Source organism: Lichenostomus cassidix, chromosome 1 (genome assembly GCF_008360975.1).
Source record: "Lichenostomus cassidix isolate B80296 chromosome 1, HeHo_3.0, whole genome shotgun sequence".
In the NCBI taxonomy this organism is placed as follows: Eukaryota; Metazoa; Chordata; class Aves; order Passeriformes; family Meliphagidae; genus Lichenostomus; species Lichenostomus cassidix.
Window position 1 is genome coordinate 33,847,857 of NC_139479.1, and position 20,326 is coordinate 33,868,182.

The 20,326-nt window shown below is 41.1% G+C and overlaps 1 protein-coding gene and 1 pseudogene across 3 annotated transcripts in view; both read right to left on the reverse strand.

Annotated features, from left to right (window-relative positions):
- P2RY8 (P2Y receptor family member 8) overlaps nt 1–20,326 on the reverse strand; it is a 34,684-nt gene that overhangs the window by 12,850 nt on the left and 1,508 nt on the right. Inside the window, exons 2-3 of one of the 3 annotated variants that reach the window (XM_085056260.1) lie at nt 19,866–20,102; nt 17,998–18,081 (exon numbers count right to left, since the gene is read on the reverse strand). The gene's annotated coding sequence lies outside the window, so the exon portion shown is untranslated. Of the gene's footprint in view, nt 1–17,997; nt 18,082–18,235; nt 18,261–19,865; nt 20,103–20,326 lie in introns of those variants that run through there. The other 2 variants (XM_085056278.1, XM_085056269.1) reach the window with 2 other exon arrangements.
- The window catches only part of LOC146444509 (uncharacterized), a 41,383-nt pseudogene that overhangs the window by 8,646 nt on the left and 12,411 nt on the right, over nt 1–20,326 (reverse strand).

Consider the following 20,326-nt stretch of genomic DNA (forward strand, 5'->3'; position numbering starts at 1 on the left):
TATATACATATACATACATATAAACATATGTGTGTGTATATATATTCTATTTGAAATCTCTACTTTCTATCTTTTCATCTCTCAGTTCTGTGAAGCTCTGTTCAAGTGTTTCCTCTCCTGTTCAGTCCACAAAGGAATTGAGGTAAAGCTGCCTGCGTGCTCTTAAAGATTATCTTTAGAGATTAAAAAAAAAGAAAAGATTAAAAAAAAAAAATAGAAAAAAAAAAGAAAGAGCCTCAGACGTTGTTTTTTCCTCATACTCGCGCTAAGACTATGACAATCAATTTAGCTCATGATGGATCCCATAAACAGGACAGGCCACCAAGTTTTGCATACGTACCTGAAAGGATAATTTGGTATGATATTTGGGAAATGTTTTGAGCAAAGAATGTAGGGTAATTCAAACATCTGTATAATGTACTGGGGCCAGAAATTGGAAGCAGTATTGTTAGGGGTGTATCAAATAACTTGGCTGAGCATGTAACTCTTCAGATGGGCCTTCTTCCACTGCCTCCACTAGTTGTTCTCACAACATTCAAAATGTCTTTCTACTTCCTAGACAAACAGACATGTCCCAAAAAGTCTGTGATCCATAACAACTGGTGACTTGTAAAAATACAGGATGAATTTTTGTTCCTCCTATTAAGAAAGATCTGTATGAATATGCAAAACTCTTTCCACAGTAGTAGTAGTAAGTGGCAGGATTTGGGTATAGTTGGTACTTTTCCTGCCTGGTCTTTGCTACAGCTATGGATTTGCCATCCATAGAAATCTAAGTACCTATTTCAGGGTGAGTTGGAAAGTGTGTACTGTACTGGGCGGATCTCCAGTGACTGCAACATTCACATACGTAGTCACTTCCACAGTAGATGCAGGTGTTTGAAGCTGATTCCAGCCTGTTTTAAACATCCTGTTGATTCAGATCCTGATTTCCTGGAGGCCCATGAATGCCTGGATTCTGTCAAAATCTGAACTAGTTCACTAAAACAGAATTGACCCCTTTTACACTTGGACCACTCAGCTGCTACTTTAAAATGACCAGGTCAGCTTCTCTGTAAAAATGAGCTGGCACAGAATAGGATCAAATGCATCATTTTACCTGTATCTGTTTCCTTCCACCTGTGTGTCAAAACCTACAGTCAGTTTTACATGATCATGAGGACTCAGAATAAGAATTATTTTGTTTTCTGTTGGTCCTGTTGCAGTTCTTGCTCAGCACATATAAGTAAACATTTACTGACAGGCCATACCAGAATGACCTCTCTGCTCTCTCCCCAGGTGCCTTCTGCAATGCTCTGGCAGTGAACTCTTGCAGACTGGGCATTCTCCTGGCTCTCATGTCAGTTTGAAGTAATTCTCACATCAGCGCTGCGCTAGTGAAAACAGTCTTGGCTGAAAAATATGAGACCAGGGGCTCTGTAGGAGCTAAACTGATGTGCACTGTGCAGCTTTCTTGCATATCTTATTCTCTGCTCCTGAAAAGGCAAGAGGAGGTAGATATACAGAAAGAATGGGCCTTGCTTCCTGTCAAACTGTATCTCTTACTGGAAGGCTTTGATTAAAAAATGGACTGCTGGAGGCTCTTTCATATGACTGGAGTTGATATTGTGTCCAGTGATTCCCCTGTACCTCCTGTCCACACCCACTGAAAATAGCTGACTGCATATATTTCAAGAGGAGAAGTGTGCCTGGGCTGACAAAGGACCAGGAGATCACAATGTATGCAGCCCAAGGCAGTGGGAAACATGAGTTCATTCCCTAGCACTTTGGACAATGCTTCCTTTCCAGCTTGGCCTGAAGGGGCTGGTGGTTGGGGCTCACCTCATCTCCATCTCCAGTACAAAAGATGTTGCACTATCACAATTGTTTCCTTGGCCCAGTTTATTTTCCTATGTGTTGTCACAGCTCAGAATGTGCACTCTGAATTGGACTACTGAGCTATATATGAGCTGTATTTTCCTGGAGTGATGTTCAGTTGCTCACATACATGGTCTTATAGGTGGTTGTGGCTCTCTGCTAGACAAAGTTTCTTCATTTTTCAACACTGCCATCAACAATCAATAATATTCAAGCTACAGTCAGGGGGTACCCTGGCTGATCCTCCCTTTTAATTATGATTATATCATCTATGGAGGCCCAATGGCATGACCAGGATACATTTATTGCAGGAGCAGTCCTGTAGGTCTGGTATTCATGCAGCTTGGAACACAGTCTGAGGCAGCTCTGTGTGTGGTATGCACAGCACCTTGGAGCTCTTTTCTTGGTAGGTGGAAGCCAGCTCATTGTTTCCAAGCTTGTGCAAAAATCACTGTTCACATGCTGAAAGAACTGAAAATTAGCTTCTCTGCAAAAGCTCACAGCTTATGTTGAACATCAATACCTGCAGCTGTGTTGCTTGTGGCTGGCACAGGGCACAATGTGCATTCACAAGTGCTTGAGCACTGTGGAGCACATGTACCCAAAGGCACAGTGCACAGGTAACAGAAACCTCAGAAACAGCAAACTACAGGAGCAAATATGACCTAGTTTTAAAAGCAGTGTTGTACATGCACAGATGGAGAAGTAAAGAGCCAACATAATTATTACTTTCTCCCTGACTTAACACTTTTTTCTTGACTTCTCTTCAGCTTGGTAATTTGATACCAGTTAGAGGTATGACTGGTGACATACAAGAAGCAGAGATTATAAAATGGGGAAAAAAGGAAAAAAAACATTTCTAAGAAGAGCTTCACCTCTATTTCAGTTTCTTTGTGACTACTTGAGATACCATGGTAATGCAAAGAGTTACAACAAGAATAGCACCCTGAAACCACATCTGCTTAATTCCTGTCAATATCCTCGAGTGCAGGTGAGACAGCAAGTCAAAATTCAGCTTTTCAGCTGAACCCAACTGCAAGTGCCAAAGTGTTCAGGGTTTGGTCTTCTTCTCCAGTCCTCTCTGCACTTAAATAACTTAAATGCATACATAAGAAAGAAACTGGATTCTCTCCTTGCCTAACATACTCTTTCTGCTTTGAGATGTATGTAACTGCCCTATGGTCAGATATATGCTGATAGATTATTATAATAAATGCTACCTATGAAATAATCACAGGCCGAAGCCAAACATGTTCTGCAGCTGGTTTTGTTGGGGAAGCCAGTCTCCAAAATCCATTAGAACAGCTTCTTTTTGGCATTATTTGAGTTCCTCTTTATTGCTAGCAAAATGCCTTGATATATCTTTATTTTGGCTGCTATGCAAATCATTACTGGAATCTTGCTGTCTTGAGAAAAAATGCCACTGAAGACACTGTGCATTGAAGGGTGGTATTTATTAACCTGTGAACTAAAAATTAGTGCCTTATCTATAATTTTTATGACCTTGCCATTTAGCTCCAACTGAATAGAGCTAGTTTTGTGAATTCCATTTGCCAACACTTTGTATCTCAAAATCACTTCTACTACATATATCTTGTGATCTGCTATTTTTAAGCATATGGGCAAACAAACACATTCTTGCAATGTAAGCAGAGGTGTGGATCCATATCTCATCAGCCACTCTGTGTACTTGATCACACTCATACAGGCAGAGGAGGCTGCATACCCCTCTTGGATGAACTTCTGCAAAACAGCTCCAAGTTACCATGGGAGAAAGTGTATATTCATTACTATACCATAGGACATAGTTTACTGCAGTCGATATATTACCACCTTACACCCTACTTTTTCTCTGCCATGAGTTGTCTGCACGTGGACACAGCACTGCAGATGTGACCTCCCCAGGGCTGAGAGGAGGGGCAGGATCACCTCTCGGGACCTGCTGGCAATGGTTTTCCTAATGCACCCCAGGACAGCATTAGGACACATTCTTGCCCCCAGGACACACTGCTGGCTCATGGAGACCTTTTTGTCCACCAGAACCCCCAAGTCCTTCTCCACAGAGCTGCTTTCTAGCAGGGGAGCCCCCAGCCTGTGCTGGTGCCCAGGGTTATTCCTCCCCAGGTGCAGGACCCTACATTTGCCTTTGTTGAATTTCATTAGGTTCATCTCTGTCCACCCACCCAGCCTGTCCAGGTCTCTTAGACTCACAGTACAGCACTCTGGTGTATCAGCCACTCCTCCCATCACAAACTTGCTGAGGCTGCAGTCTGTCCCTTCATCCAGGTCATGGATGATAAGTTGAACAAGATTGTACCCAGTACTGACCCCTGGGGAGCACCCCTAACTATAGGCTGCCAACTGGACTCTGCTTTAAGGCAATTTTCATGACTGGTGCAGTTATGCTCCAATAAGATACTTAGAGGAGTAGGAGACAGTACTTTGAAGACAAAATTTGGGTTGTTATGAGCTCTAGAGATCTCTAAGTGATGTCCTCTGAAATATTACCACATTCCTGCAGTTTTAGTGTGTAACTTGACAACAGATGCATAGAAAAATTTTATAGGTGCACTTAAGAATAAAGGAAATGTTTGGTGCAGATGGTGCCATCAGGAAAATATGGTTTGACCTAAACTAAAATAGGGCAAGGTTTCTGTTACTAAAAATAAAGGTTACAGTTTTTAAACTAAAAATTAGAGCCAACTGGGACAGAAAGGCATATAGATCAGGATGACACGTATTTAGTAGTGGGAATGTTGTTAAATCCTCCACAGTCTAAGAAAAAAGGACAGGAAAAGGTGTTAATAAAGTCCAGGAAGGAACCGGACAAACAGTTCCTCCATGTGAAGTGCGTGAAGCACATCACATAAAACAGCCACAAAAAAACCAAGATACCTAAAAACCCAATTAAATGAAAAATGTAAAAATGCTGAGGCTGATTGCCCTTGTTTTCAGCTGGGAATCTAACCTACTTTAGGCATCTGAGAAGTGTGATCAAAGAATGTGACTGTTAGGAATTGTGTGGTCAAGGCATGCACTGATACAGCCCTGCCAAAACTGGCCATGCCACTGGAGGATCAGTACTGTTGCATTACTTGAACCTTTGTGTCACATCCAGGAAACGATTCAGCTGCATCAACACATGAGAATTTCCATGAGCTGAAGGCTGTGACTGGAGGACTGCATCATCAATCACATAACAAGGATGGTAAATGTGGCAGTGATGTTTTTGGGATAGAAAAATCAGTTGTGAGAACAAACAATACAGAAATAACAAAACCTTTCAACTACCTGTAACCAAACTGGGAAAATGCACTGTGGTGTGATGTGTGTCTTCAGGCACATCAAATGTGATTCCTTGTGGAAACCAGCTGTTCAAGATCCAGTGGGGAGCTCCTCACAAGATGAGGATTAGCAGCTTTCAGCTCAGGCCTCTGTCATCTGAGTCTCCACAGCAGCAGGAGCACTGACCTGGGGTCTCCTCCTTCCCATTTAAGACACTAAAGAGCTTTGCCCTATTGACCATTGCAAAAAAATGTCTACAGCTTCAACGGCTTAACTGAGACTGTTAGCAAATGGCAAGCTTGAAACCTGGGCTCTCATGAGGGCTTCCCTATTGAAAGGTTTTGGTTCCCTTTTTCACTCTCTTGTAGTACTATAGGTCGTGAAGGAGAATTGCTGCTGGAAGCTCCTTTGCTGGCAGACACCTGATGCCGGGGCAGTGGCTGAGATGTGATCCCAGCCACCACAGCAGCCACCTTCTCTTCTGAAACCCCAAGGATGCCCTCAGCTACCTGGGAGTAGAGATAGGATGGTGCTTCTGAAAATGCAGCCTGCTCCCCAGCTCACAATGAAGAAAGATCAGCACCCGCTACTTTCTCACTTCTCTTTCTGAGAGTAGTGGAGGTTATCTATTTTTTGCTATTACTTCGTTCCCAGCTCTGTTTCAGGACTCCTTGCTAGTGCTTGCTCGTGAAATGTTCAGGGGCTCAGAGTCATCTCGGGGTTTTCCCACAGAACTGCCAAGACTATGCACTCCCCAGCCCTGCTGAAATCCCCTGGAACCTGGGCACACTTTCTACACACGCATGTGGTGTCCAGCCACCATCTGCATGTGGCATCAGCTTGGCAGTGCAGAGGCCTGGTGGGACATGTGAGATGAAGTCACCCGTGGTGGTGACACCCGCAGAGCACTGCAGCCTGTGGGGTGGGGTTAATGTGGTTTAGCAAGCAAATGATGGAAAAGGCCAATGTTTTGAAGCTCTTTCAGGGAACTGAAAGAAACAGGCCTGAGTCCTTTTTATTTTAACATCTCAGAAAGACTTTTATAAAAACCTAAAGGCAATGTACATTTCAGGAGAGCAACTTTAGCATGCTTTCTTTTTCTCTGTTTTTTTGTCTGTCTTAGATTGCCTTGTCATTGTACAGATATACAATGAGAGAGAAAGAAAGCAAAAGCAGAGTTCTCAGCTTTCAAATAAACCCATTTTCTTGAGGATTGTGGTTTAATAAAGATTGTGCATTACATTTTCATAAAAGAGCCTGGAAAGCAAAATAAATTCACACAATCTCTTCTAGCCCTGTCCATCCATCCATGCAGGTAAGCAAACCATAGTGCCAACTATACTGAAGATAAGAGTGCAGTGATAAAAGATGTTTCACCACACAACGTGGGGAAAGTTTTTTTACAAGTTAGGCCTAGCTGATCAGTGTATGTTCCTCTTTCAATTCTCTGAAACTCTTAAAAAAAAAAAACAACTTTCAAAAGCAGTTTCCTCAGTTCAGCCCTCCCTCCACTCCCACACCATCTCTATTGATGCTTCTAAGATGTACTATAAACTACATGTAAAAGTTGTGTTTGTACTGTGTGGGCTGATAATTTTTAAAGCATTCTGTTACAGCACAATGTAAACTAACCTACACAAAACTCTCAAAGCTTGTCATTCTGTTTTGTTTACCTGTTTCTGTAATGTAAAAGAAATCTATCCCTTTTTTTTTACCAAGAAAAGTAGAAAGAAAAGACACCTAGCAATTCATCAGCTTGAACCTATTCCTTCTTTTTAAAGATTATACAATCACAACAGGAAATATTTTGAAATGGTCACACTAATCACAAGACAAAGTACTTTTTAGTCTGAACATGTGTTTATACTAGTCTTCTATTTTTAGATCACATCACATGCCATCTCCTTGCCATTGTCATTCATGTTAATGGTAGTCTTTGCTGGTTTTTCACTTGTTTCTTTACACACGTGGCGCAAAACAATATTTGAAAAATACTCTAATTTTGGCTTAAGACCTCAAAAGGAATTAGACATCCAAATATTTCAGGGATCAGTCCTTAGCACCAGCATTCCTGATTAGTTTCCCCACACCCTTCCACAAAAGCAAAAGCAAAAGCGAACACAAACTTGTCTCCTGCTGCCAAAATTGTCAATGAGAACGTAGCAACAATACTTTGACCAATATGTCAGTGGCCTCTCCACAATGGCATGATATACAAAACAATATGACTTTCTAGATTAGAGTAGGGAGCCACCTTATTGAACACGCCCATGTAAAAAGATGGCTCTTACACTCCAAGAGCACTTCTAAAGTGCTGAGATGGACTGAAGGCAACATTCACAATGAGCTTCTGATTATTGCTCCTGCAGAGAGCCATGTCAATGAGATGAAAATGTTAATAACTTCTTTGTACCACTTTGTGATAAAGCAACCTGGCAATTACAAGAGGTAGATTATTAAGAATCAGATCTCTTCTGAGGGTTGTCTGGATTGTCAAGGTTTGGTAAGACTATAGGTGAGTTCTTGAGGATGACAAGCAGATCATCTTCAATTCCAGTGCTCTCTCTATCACTTGCCTTTTGAAAATTCACTTTCCTACTCTGATATAATATTTTCTTTAAATAATACTAATATATTTTCACACCTTGGTGACCTTGCTGCTGATAGTTCAAGAAATATTAGTGTCTTGCTTTGTAAATGCCACAAGACTTATAAGGAAAGCATTAAAAGTGGCTTTTGAAACGGAATACTTCCTTGTACTTTAACTGATGATGCCCAAATAATGAGACCTCCTAAATAAAGTATCAAAATAAAAAAAGTATTTCTTTTGAGGGAATGGATTTTTTTCTGCATGAATTATAATAATGTAATAATATCCTAAGAGGAAAAATCTCCACAAACTTTAAGGTATAATAAAATTTTCTGGTTCTCAAATCACTGAATACCTAATATTACAGAATCAGTGTATTATGTTGTATGCTGGATTTCTGATGTCTCGTTCTGGTCCTTAGTGAAGCAACAGTTCAGCTGAAAACCAGGTAAATGACTTTCTTTAGAAACTGCATGTAAAAAGAGATTGTGGTTAGTTTCGCTCAATCACAAAAAAAAAAAAAAAGAGAGAGAGAGAGAGAGGGAGAGAGACAGGAGACCACAGAGAAAGCCCAGTGTACCACCATCCACACCTACTCTGCCTCGGGTTTTAGAAACATAATTTTCTACACCTGCTTGCCTAGGAGTGTCCATGGCCCCATCTGAGTTGTCCCCACCTCACTGGCTCACAATTAGGGATTTTACCATGGGATCCACAAAACCAGGACACTGAGCAGCAAGAAAGCTAGGCAGAAACAGGAAACACCTTGCTCTCTGAGAAAGCTTCAGCTTTTGACACTTTGTGGAGGGTTTCAAGGAGAGCTCAAGATACAACCATGTATTACCATTGAAATTTCTGCTGCAGTGAGATTTTTGCATTCATCTTATCTCATGAAACCCAGAAGTATCTAAACCAGTAAGAAGAGTACTGTTTACACTTCCTAAATATCACACAATGGGGATGTGGGAGATATGAATTTATTTCTCTCTTCAGAGTGATGAAATTTAAATCTACACCTCCCACCAAGCAATAGAATTTTCTATTAGTAACTTCATATAAAATATATAAATTACATTGAAATGGGAACTGCATTTTGGATTTCTTCTCCTTTCAAGTACTAGACAAACACTACAGTTTGTTTTTCTCACCCATGGAATTTATATCCCAGTGTATCTTGCTTAAACTCCTTGAGAACAAATATCCTGTCCCAGCAGAGAAGAAAGACATTCAACAGAGAAAAGCTATCTGGCTCAACTCCGAATTTTTGGACCATTGTCCCAGGCAGAGTAGTCTGGATATGAGGTACTTGTTGGAAGTGTGTGAGGGTGAGTCTTGCATGTGGGTGTGATGCCTTCACTGCAAATCACCTGGCTAAGTGTTCATGTATCTTTCCCCTGAGACAGGCAGGGGTGAAGTAGGTCTGTTTCTTGTTGAACAAACATTTCTCATTTGCTGGGTTGTTTAGATGGATGATCACACGATTATGAGCCTCAGCTCACAGGGGTATAGGTATCTACTTGCTCTATGTCTTGCTACGATTCTTTACCTATTCCCCCTTCCTGGCTGGAATGGGAGAAGGACAGTATAAAGATTCTGTACTTTCACTGACTACATTTTCCTGCCAAGGGGGGAAATTACACAGGAAAATACCTAGGAAGCCAGGCCAGAGAAAAGGACTTCAGTGAGAATGAAAGCTGTGCTCATAGAGCTACAGTATGGCTCAGGCTGACCTCAGAGCAGCGACCAACCCAATGTTTTATTTTAACAGAACAACGCTCACAGATCATACATGGAGGAGTTTACACACACCTTCTTGCCCCAGCATCAGACCTCAGCTATCTCTTGTGACATCCTGTCATTGCTGGCATGACTAACTCCTATCAGTGGGTATGGGGGTGCATCACTGGAAGGACAGGGTTTGGAGAAAGCAGCAGATGATCAGTTAATTTTCACTGGTGACAGTGGTGACAATATGATGCTATCTGTGATGTAGGCTGTCAAAATAAAACTCTGTTAGAAGAATGAATGAGAAGACTATAAGATTTTCAGTGGTCAGAGTCTGACACCACCTCTGCCCCAACTCCTAGCACGCTGTTGTCAAGTCTTCAACCCTATCTTGCTGTTCTGATGAAAAGCTAACTTAAAATTTGCTTGGTTTTCACACTCCCAGTTGGTTGGGAAGATGCACAGATCTACTTCTATTCATAGTCTGCAAATGAAGAAGAAAAGCACAAGCAGATATTCTATATTAAAGAGTTAAGAGGAAGGGAGGAGAAATGAGGAAGTAGTGGTTGAAACAATCTGCTTTTAAGCAAAGAAAAAAGTTAAGAAAGACTTGATAACATTTTAAACGGTGTATAAACAACACAGAAGAGCCCCAACTAGGTGTTTTTCTTTTTTTCCTGGGGGTGTGGGTGTTCATAACTAATGGAAACTGCAACAAGAACTTCAGAAATGGAAACAATGCACTTTTAGCCAAAAAAACAAGCTCAGTTTTCTCACCTACCCAGATCGAAACATGAAGTGAAGAGATTATTTCTAATAAGGAGAATAGAGGTTGGTTTCCAAACCCTTTCAGTCTAGGGTAGAACCCTTTTTTCTATCAAGTTATTTAATTTGAGATTGAGTTGATCAAAACTATTTAAAACAGAGCAAGAACATTGAAACCCTTTGTGGGGTTTGTCACAAAGGACAGCTGGACTGTCAGTGTCAAAAAGTTAAATACAAACTTGTCGCTGTTGAGCAGCTAGCAGAGTAATGAATGCACCAGTTCTCAGTGGCAAGAAGGAATGACCTTTATTGTTTTGATTTCATCACATACATAGAGTTCTCAAAAGTCACCCAGATTGGTCAGTCAGAAGCCTTCCCCCAGGCCTGATTGGCCAGGCCTGCACTGCCCAAGTTCTGGGACACTGTTCCAACAACATCCAAACTTTATCTTTATTTATAAAACACAAGAAAATTTCTCATGGGAAAAACCTGTGCTAGCCACACAAACTGATTTTCAAAGAACATGAACATAGTCCGTAATTCTGATACGAAAATGCTCTAATGGCTTTTAAAAAATTGTACTATATTTGGCTTTTTCTCCACTGGGGAAATATTCTTGTCATCTGTCACGATTGACAGTAGTCATTCAGCAGCAGTATCATCCTTGTAGCCCTAACATATATATATATATATAAAAAATCTTAAGTCACTGTGTCTTGCAAATATATTCAAAAAATTTTTCAACTGTCTGTATGTAGGCCATTGCCAAAATCTGTGGCATAATTACTCACCAGTGTGAGTAGTTCTGGAAAGGATTTGGATTAGGGATGGTTTAGGAGTAATTAATTTCATAAGTGAAATAATTGTGAATAAAGTAAATATAAAAAGAAATAGATATAATTGAAAACATTTAATCTTGATCTTCAGAACTATTTAGAAGTTTAATTGCTGCAAGCTTAACTTTCTGTTTCTATATAATCCCATTTAACACTGTGCACGAAACAATAAGGCAGTGAGTAACAGTCTGCAAGATGTTTATTTACCAGCACTACTGTGAGCTATTTATCTTCAATGCCTTTGATGGCTACACATCAAGAGACTTAAGCTTTGGCTCAGATCTCCAAAAAGGAAATAAGTCCCCACAAGTCTCTACAGCACATTTCTCTGGAGGAGGAGGAGAGCATTAAGACATCAATGTTCAGGCAGAAAGCTCAGCCTGACTCTATTGTCTTCCTCCCAGTAAAAAGTGAAAGGGCACAATGGCACTGGGCTGCAGAAATGGAAGGCAGGGCTCAGGGCTCTGTGGAGCACAGTGGGGATAATGGAGATAACCTGCACCAAGATGCTGGGCCAGGCAATTCTTTCTATGAGTCAGTCAATAAATGCTGCTCTCAGAAACAGTGAAGGCTGCTTGGGTTTAGAAGCAAAAGACTTGGTATTTCAGTACACTTTCAGTGCGCTTTCTTACCAAACAAATGAAGTCTGTGGATGAGCATGTAGCCTCATCTGTAGGGGAAGGATGTGATATGGGAGAATCCAGAAGGGAATATGGGAGTCCTGGGTAACTATCAGCAAGAACAGGTATCAAGCACTTTCACCTGTTCACTTTATCATTAACATAGAAGCAAGAATATAAATTACACCCAAAGAACTACTGAGCCCAGCTGCTGTCCAGCTTTGTTTGAAAAGGATCTTTGGTCTATATACATGGGTCTGTATTTCCCCTCTCTCCCTCAATAAATGTGAATTGGTTGATAAAGGGTGAAGGTCCCAAGATTAACTAAGTTTCTGAGCATCGCATAAATTATTTGGCCAACTCGATGAAAACTTGGAATTTAGACATTTAAAATTCCACCTAATGTTTTTTAGTTCCTTTCCCTGATTACTGTGACTGCATATGGTTTTCTGTGTGTCATGGCCAAAACAGCTCAGGAGAAGGTTGTCGATGTGTGCAATGGCAATAATGACAATCTTTAAGTCACAGATCTGTAGTAAGAAAGTAAACCAGTGTTTTCCAGTGCCCACAGAGCTGCTGCCCCCACACATGTTGGTGTTATCTTCCCTTACAGGAGAATGCCACTGTGAGTCTCATCCAAACTGTTCAAAATGCCTTTCACTTGTCCCTTTTTTCATGCTGGAGTCAAAGCAAGAAAAGTGTGGCTCAGAATAGAAGCCAAAGTATTTCTTGTGGTTACAAATACCAGTCTGCAAATCCTACGTGAAATCCTGCTTGACCCAACATGTGACAGACCCAATTTATGAATGGACCAAGACAATGTGAATACATTTATCTTCCATTGAAGGAAGTGAAAGCATTTACATTCAGTTCTCTTGGGCTACAGGAGGACACTAAAATATCTTTAATATAGAAGCATGGCTTTATTTCTAACACCTGGCACGCTTTGAGTTTCCGGCCAATTCTTTGTGAACAAACCCATACTTATTTTTTTCAGATTTACTAGAAAAGTTTAAGCTGATGATCTATAGAAGGTGTGAACTTTTTTTACTTTGCTGTGGCAGGTGGGGCTAGGGGAGCGTTTACAGGTCCTGTAGCATGTTAGTGTGAACAAAAAAAATGGTTGGTAATGGCAAGCTGCAACACTGTAGTTTTTATTTCAAACTTGAGGATGTCAAATCTCCAGGTGACCACATTCCCTTTCGAAGCAGGCAAAGATTTTCAGTTTTGGGCCCCTTGCTACATGAAAGACATTGAGGTGCTGGAGAGTGTACAGAGAAGGACAATGGAGCTAGTGAGGAGTCTGGAGCACAAATCCTCCTTGGAACAGCTGAGACAGCTGGGGGTGTTGAGTCTGAAGAAAAGGGGGGATGTTGCTGCTCTCTACAGCCACCCGAAAAGAGGTTGTTGCCACATGGGGGTTTGGCCTCTTCTTCTGGTAACAGCTGATAGGACAAGAGGGAATGGTCTCAAGGTGCACCAGGGGAGGTTTAGATTGAAAACTAGAAAAATTCCTTCACTGGAAAGGTTGTCAGGCATTGGAACAGGCTGCCCAGGGGAATGGTGGAGTTACCATAGCTGAAGGTATTTAAAAGATGTGACACTTTGGGACATGGTTTAGCGGCAGACTTGATAGTGCTGGGTTAAGGGTTGGACTTAAAGACATTAAGGGTCTTTTCCAGCCTAAATAATTCTGTTTCTGACTACCTATTTTTCCTTCTAAACTCCTGACTACACTAGTCCCAAAGACAACCTAGAGCAGTCAGAAGAATAGATACAACCTATTGTGCCTATTCAGTTCTTAAAGGAACTGATATTTCTGTAGTACAGTTTCTGTCTTTCTGCTCTCCTGCTGCTAAGTGGCATATAGCAATAGCCTTTCCACATGCTGGTGTTCCACATATAACAAAGTGATTCCCAGGCACTGCTGGGAGAGTTTACAGCTGGTTTTTGCAGTACTGCAGCAGCAAAAACTCGGAGGTGCTGAGAATCCACCCCTCTCAGGGGAAACATTTCCAAGCCCAGGGTAGACCAGCCATTTATGTTGCTGATATCCATATTGGCTAAGATCTCTGCCCTTCCCATATGGGCGTAATTGTGTACTCAACCCACAGACATTAGCAGAAATAGACATATGAGTTGAACAAACCTATCGGCCTACTGTAACATGTAAAACTGTGCCATGTCCTGTTAGTTGCTCAGAGAACTGATGTTGGTGGAAAACTTTTCATCTAAAAAGCTGGAAAAATAACTTTCACAAGTATATATGGTTTTAAATGTCAAACATTTACCATACATTTAACCTGAAACACCTCAGTGGTGAGTTTTTGAGGTTATGTTATCCACCAAGACCAGATTTTAAGATTATATACATGCAAGCTGAGAATTGCTGAGGCTGCAAAAGCCAGACACATAGCAGGAAACTTCCTTTTTCCTTCTCTTAGAGGTGTTAAAGATATGTTTACACTACAGGGGAGAAAGGCATGACCAAGAAGGCACATCTTCATGTGAAAGAGTCGGTCCTGGTGATTTTCTTTGACAGGGATATACAGATTTAGGTCACAAATTGGGCTGAGAGGAAGAGATGTTGTATGCAATGTGCAAGGCAGTGTTTAGTCCAGCTTAAGGGCTTCATTTTGCTTCTGTTTAACTCAGTCTCACATACATTTGCTAGCAGTCAACTTCTGTTAGCTGCAATCATGGATAGAAAGCAAACTTTTCAATTATGTGTTTCTAAACACACCAACAGCTCTGATCAGTGCACTGAGGATTTAAACACTGTGTAGCTGAGATCACCAGCTTTGTAGAGACATGTGATTGAGGGGAGTGGAAGATGTCCCTAATGAACATGTTTTGTCTTTTCCTTCCATGTTAAGAAGCTCACAATGCTCATTTACCTCAGGAAGGTTACTGTTCTAGCAGCCTGAACAAATAAACAGCTGAGGGGCTTGGGAGCCAGAATTTCATCAGCAGGTTCTCCTGGTTGCTTTTAGTTGAATGATCCTACCAGTGAAGTGGTGGAAGTCAACAAGCTGAAGACAGGAAACCAGCCCAGCTGCCAAGAAACTCAACAAGTCACAGGCTGGAAAATGGACAAGTTTAAGCTTGCCCTTTTCCACTTGGTCTCTGTTGGAACCAATGCCTTCCCAGTAATTTTCCAAAGGCAATAAACCCTATCAGAAAAATTTAGACTTTTTTCTCCTGCTTGTTCAATGAAGGACAGTATGCCTGATGTATGATGCACTGTTCAAACTCTTGTCCTAGATACTAAATTAACAAGTGATTTTTGGTCATTTTTATGGCATCTAGTGTTGTAGCATGAAAGTACTTCAGAAAGACCTACAAATTTCTTATTTGCAGACATCCTCTAATATGAAGATTATTTAACCCCATATTACAATGAGGAAAGTGAGGAATGGAGGCCCTGAGTTGCCTAGGACCTGATTTCTAAGATCATTTGGCATTACATAAAATATTACTGTTTCAAAGCCACATTTCTATTGAGCATACCTGGATTTGTGAGTACTCAATACTCTGCAAGTCAGATCCAGATATCTTTAAATAAGCATTTGAAAAGTAGGAACTCAGAGTTGGTGCCTGTTTCAGAAAGCTTAACCCCTTGAAGCCAGATCTGAAACAGAATTTCAAGCTCTGTAAGATAAGCATCACATTGCTGGAAGGATGAAGGCAGCAATGAAGACTTAGGTGTCTCAGAATGGAATCTGAAATAACCAGCAAAATTATAAGGAACAGTGTGAACTTGGCACTCTTCACATGCCACATGCATAGGTTACCCAGGGCAGATGAAGGATGAGCCTTGAACACATGAAAAGTAGAGGCAAAAAAAAATAGTGAGTCTCACAGAACATCCTCTCTCTCACAGGAAAATGACAGGACGACCTGAGCCTTGAATCTCTTTGACAAAGTTCCTTCTATTAAAATTCCCTGTTGACTTTTCTTTCTGGGGACTAAATATAATTTGCTACAATTTTTAAAGATGGTTGATACAAGAAAAACACTTCTCTTCCCTGTCTGAATGATAAAGTAGTGGTTAATTTCAGGAAATACACACCTTAAGCTGCATCCCAAATCTGACCACGGGACGACTTATCTGAGCAGGAGATCACTTTAGCCACAAAGCTTCTGGGTAACACCCATATTTCACATCAGAGATGCACACTAATAACTCAGGGAAAGATGAAAACGCCATGAAGGAGGGCAAGAGATTCCATAGCCTAGTGACAGAGGCAGACATCAAGTGTAAGTGGACATGGGCTGGAATCTAGTCACTAGATTGGCTTTTGGAGCTATCCAGTGAGTACTGTGATACTGTGTCTCTGCAGATGAGACCAGAGATAAGAAGTCTTTAGCCTTCTAACTGAATGGCATTTTGGGCTTCTGCCCTCCTTTGTCCTCTTTTGCTTGCTCTTCCAGCTTCTACTGGCCAGGGGCAATTCAGCCCAGACCATAATTCTAGTGTACTACCCAGCTGGCAAGGAAGGAGGTGGATAAGCCTTTAAATACTTTCCAAAGACAGAATTAAATGTGCATGCTCTTTTTCCTAGGAGTGTGCTCTAGAGGAGGCATTACACTATTTCCTATTCTTTAATCTTTTGAAAGAAAGTACTTGTATTTGTAAAGAAGGAACATAGTCTTACTGGTGTGCTTTACACATTCTCCTACTGGCACCAGGCTAGCTCTCTCAGTCCTGTCAAAATCTATTTGTTCTGTAACTGCTAATGGATATCTTCTCTATACTTGTCCTGAAGTACATTAAGTACTGCTATTTTATGTTATAAGAAGCAACTACTATGGTATAGTTCCCCAGCAGTCACAGGCTGCATCAGAATTTTCTGTTAGGAGCTGAAGCTTGGAAGTTCGATCACAGCTCCATTTCAGGTATTTCACGTGTTCTTTTCTTAAGGAGGGGATCTTTTCTCAGCATCACAAAAGCTTTTCTCAGCATCTAGTTTCAGGTAGAATCAGTGGCAGAATCGTATTTCCCAGAACATCGCTCAGTCACTAAAATCACAAGGCTGCTTTGCCTTTTCCTGTAGTTCTACATCTCAGTCAGCATGTGTCCTCCAGCAGCAAGTAGGTGAGAGCAGAAAAATGAGACAGGAAATGGTCTCCCACTAAACAGGTTCTTCACTGATTTTTTAATTTTTTCTGAAGTATTATTCTGTAATACTCACACTTGGAGCTCTGAGGAATATGCCACCTGCACAAGGGATATTTTACTACATGTAAAGTAATTTCAATATTAGTAAATTTAACACTGTCAGGACAATGGCTCAGACCATGAAATTCAATTGCTTGGGCTGTTACAGTTCTGTCTCGCACCAACTAATGCTCCCTCAAACAATTCTGAGGCACAATCAACTTCTTATATGGTTCAGGAGTTATGAAAGACAAAAGACCATCCCAAAAAGAAGTCTGGATGCAGCCATCATGCTACAGAGGCTGAAAACAGTTATTACAGGTGTGTCAAATAAGCTAAAGATCAGGATATGGCTGGTCCCAGCAAATTAATGAAGTGCAAAGTTACTACTGGGTAAAAACATTCTCTGTCTAGCCCACTAGAGGGTGCAGATACCCGTGCTGTCTTCAAGATTTACTTTTAGGTTACTGACACCTGGATATTTCAGGGGCTTCTCCAGAGTATGAGATGAAAAGAGCTGAAAGAATCACACCTGGCTGTTCTCTACAAATCCACTTTCAGCATCAGCAGCATGTAATCCAAAGTCTGTCTTCCTTCTGTATCTGATGTCCAGATACCACCCTCTGTCCTCATCTGCCTCAAGACTGTACTACCAGTTTTTCTCTCTTTTTTTTTTTGGTCTCATCCTCACCATTTCAGTGCTTACTTATCCACAGTTTCCTACCCTGTCTCTTCCCACTGCCTGTGTTTCAGGGGGATTTCCCTTTGATGCCTGCATTGCTTAACAAGGTGAAGTGACAAGAGTTCAAAAGAGGCTTATTCTCACAGCTTTCAGCTGCTGAACCATTATAGCCCTGAAGTGGGGTCCACCCAGTGTATCCAGGATTCTGGGAGAACAAACTTTCAATTGGGCATGATTTAGAGAGTCTCAAAGACCAATCAGATTTTTTTAAAGTTGCGGGGGTGGTGAGAAAGAAAGAAAAAGTTTTTACAAGATTATTTCTGCCTTTATGCTTACTCCTCTACTCAAAGCAGAGGCTTGTGTTCCTGAATAGTCCCTCATTGCCTCAGCAATTGCCTCATACAGCTAAACTCTGCATGTAACATCCTGCCGAAGAAAATGCAAAACTTTTCATCTTAAATGTTGACCAGACTTACAGGCTTCCCTAAGGAATTTGTCTCGCCATCTCACCGCTGATGTTTCCGTGCTGCAGCGGATCAGATTTCCTCTATGAGTAAGAGCTGCAGAAAGGAACATAAAAGAAATCTTTTAAGAATCAGTTGTTAAAAAAAAAAAAAAAAAGACATATCTAAAGATAATTACGAACAGCGACAAGCACCGATAACAATGTCTTTCATAGCCTTAACTATATGGTTCAGAAGCTGTAAAACATACCTGTGCAGGACTACTAAAGATTCAGAATATAGACATCTGAAGATGAAGATAAAAGAGCTCATACTTTTTGTTGGCTTGCTATTTCCCCTTCTCATTTTTGCAGATGTGAATCAGGTGCAGTGTATCTGGCAGAAAGTAGCCCTAGCTTCTTCTTCGTGACCATAGCAGGGTGTAATTTCTGTTCTTATTTCAAGACTTAGTCAGCAGTTAGGAGAGCGAGGATTTTCAATTCACCAGCTGCTGAGCCTGAATTTTGCATGCAGTAGTGTGAAAATGTGAGAAAAATGTGCTGGTCTTATGCACCAATGACCAAGCTTATAGATCCCCAGCCCCAGCCTGAAAAACTCTTGGACCCTCATCAGTCTGTGCTTAAAAAGGTAGAATCTCTGCTAGGATATCAATAAGAGCTAAAACCCAGTATTTAAATATTGAGCTGTTTCATGAAGCATACGCAGATTTCTCTCTTTTTTTTGTTGAGTATTTAGCTTTAATTAAATATTCATTGACACTGAAAAGTAAGATTACCAATGAAAAATTTCCAGAAGGACAGAGGGCTTCCAATCAAAAATGTATGAAAAGAGACGGGATCAAACTGACATTACCAGATTCAAAGATGTAGAAAATTAATCCTGTGGGATATTTCTGATTGATTAGCAACTAAATTTAGACAAAAATTGGACTATATTTCCCACTTTAAACCTATTTTAAATAACAACCCTAACTCTCAAGCTGAGTTCCTCTCAGGTTTCCTGTGTATAAATAGTAAGCCCAGGAGGAACACTTGACTTTCCCATTTGAGAGCTGGCAATAAGAATAATCAAGCCAAAACAACAATCCCAAAGACCCTTAATTATAAATTGAGCTCATTCCATCCAGGAATTGTGGAGGCAGTAGTCAAGGGCCAAACACTCCCATTTCTGTAATGTCATTTTCCAGAGGAAAACTACATTTTCAAGCTCCTTTTGCACACTGTGAAAAGCAGGGGAACAGTGTCAATAAATAAGCCTGATAGAAAAACCACCCTTCTGTCTGACTGAAAGCTTTGCAAACATTGTCAGCAGTGAAGCCCCCTGACCTTCTGCTTCAAAACAACTTTTTATCTGGAAACTATGCAAATGTGAAATAAAATTTTTAAGCGGCAGTACATGTGCCAAACACCAGCACATCTTTTAAACATACTGTGATGCAGTCGTGGTGTGTCTTTTGTTTTTGAGCAGGACAGAGGTGTCTACCACAAGATAACGTCTTGAGGCTGAGTTATGTCTGGGTTTCTCCCCTCAAACCACTTGACCAGAGCACAGCAGTTACTGTGAGAGACCAAGCTTACCATGGAGGGAATGACCTTTCTAGTATTTGTTTGTTTTCAGTGCAGTTACACATAACCACTGTGCATAACGTATGCTGCCCTCCAACACAGACACGAGGAGTGCACCCTTTTCCCACATCAAACAGAGAAACTGATGCTGAAGGAGAGCACTGAGAGCAAACATTTAAAATCACCTAAGATGGCCTTTTCTGCACTTACAGTCATCAGTGAGAGCAAAATTATCTGCACAGGCAGATGTATCCAAATTGAACCCCAACCCACACTGAAAGACAGATGGTGAATGCGCATTTTCAATAAATGTACCTGAAGGGATGCTAAAAACTGAAGGCAGAAGCAGTGGGTAAGATGCTTGTTGGTGACAGGGGATGCCTGGGTTCAGTTTGCTCTTCCCACACAGAGCTGCTGAGCACTTTCCCTTGAGCTGTGCCTGTGCAGTAACTGGGAAATTCAACTGCAGGATGGTAGGCACACCACAGCCAGCTTTCCTCTGGCAAGCAACAGCACAGGCTGCAAGTATTTATCAGCTAAGGCCATGCAGACCTGTAAGGAACAACAAATTGCTTAGCACTGATGTTTAGACTGAGAAGACTAAGGCTGATGCAAATGCTTCTACCCATGCCATAGCCTCTTTCCTAACAGAATGGTGACATTCTCTGTGGTTGTGTCTAAACTGACATACAGCTGTTTGAAAGGGAAGACTGGGATTCTTGATCAGATTGCCTGCACTGGGGAGCTGCAAAATCCAGGGCACAAGTCTGGTGCCA